Genomic DNA, 228 nt, shown 5'->3' on the forward strand with positions numbered 1-228 from the left:
TGTGTGTGTGTGTGTGTGTGTGTGTGTGTGTGTGTGTGTGTGTGTGTGTGTGTGTGTGTGTGTGTGTGTGTGTGTGTGTGTGTGTGTGCCTGTGTTTGAGAGAGAGAGTGGGTGTGTGTGTGTGTGTGTGTGTGTGTGTGTGTGTGTGTGTGTGTGTGTGTGTGTGTGTGTGTGATTTTCCTGTTGCCATAGGTATCCAACCAGCAAAGAACAGGAAGCAGCCGTCAC

Source organism: Notothenia coriiceps, unplaced genomic scaffold (genome assembly GCF_000735185.1).
Source record: "Notothenia coriiceps isolate Sejong01 unplaced genomic scaffold, NC01 NC01_scaffold00005897, whole genome shotgun sequence".
NCBI lineage: Eukaryota > Metazoa > Chordata > Actinopteri > Perciformes > Nototheniidae > Notothenia > Notothenia coriiceps.